Below are 753 nucleotides of genomic sequence, written 5' to 3'. Positions count from 1 at the left end.
GGCGTCATATCAGATTAACGTCTGTGGTTCCAGTGTTATTAGACTGCTATAAAAATAGCAGTCTAATAAACATTACATCTGTATTCTATAATTCAGCAAGCTACATTGAAGCATTGCTCCACCCCGGAGGAATACATTAACGAAAGGTGCGTATGATATTCACATGATTTCACCATAAAGTGCACTTAATTTTGAGAGAGAGAGAGAGAGAGAGAGACTCTTTATTGGAAAAACAGAGATTTTTGCCGGCGTCAGTATATAACCGCTGGCATGCTACTCTGTGTAGGGATGGGGAAGGGGGTTGACAGACTAAAGAAGAGAGAGAAGGAAATAATAATATAAAGAAAGAATAATACTGACGTATGTGCTCTAACGTGAGCGCTGACGTTACGTCGCACAATAAGTAACCCCTCAAACGTCAGTGTTGTCGTCGTCGACGTGCCTAGTAAGCCCTCGATGTGCACACAACTACTACACATAGAAAAACACGTCGGTCCCACCTCGTAACGCTTGGCTCGAAGCAGGGGCGTAGGAAGAAATTTTTTTAGGGGGGGGGGGGGGGCACCTCCTTGATCTGTAGTGGGGACGAGCAGGCAGATGTGGTCGAGTGTCATTTTCTGCACTGTATGCTATGGCAAAAAAAATTTCGGGGGGGGGGGGGGCACGGGCCCGGTGTGCCCTAACGTGGCTACGCCCCTGGCTCGAAGCCATAAAATACAGCATAGAAGTACTCGCTGACTGCTTTCGCATGCA

Source organism: Rhipicephalus sanguineus, chromosome 4, assembly GCF_013339695.2.
Source record: "Rhipicephalus sanguineus isolate Rsan-2018 chromosome 4, BIME_Rsan_1.4, whole genome shotgun sequence".
Lineage (NCBI taxonomy): Eukaryota > Metazoa > Arthropoda > Arachnida > Ixodida > Ixodidae > Rhipicephalus > Rhipicephalus sanguineus.
The sequence above is the reverse complement of the archived record's forward strand: the minus strand, read 5'-3'. Positions refer to the sequence as shown.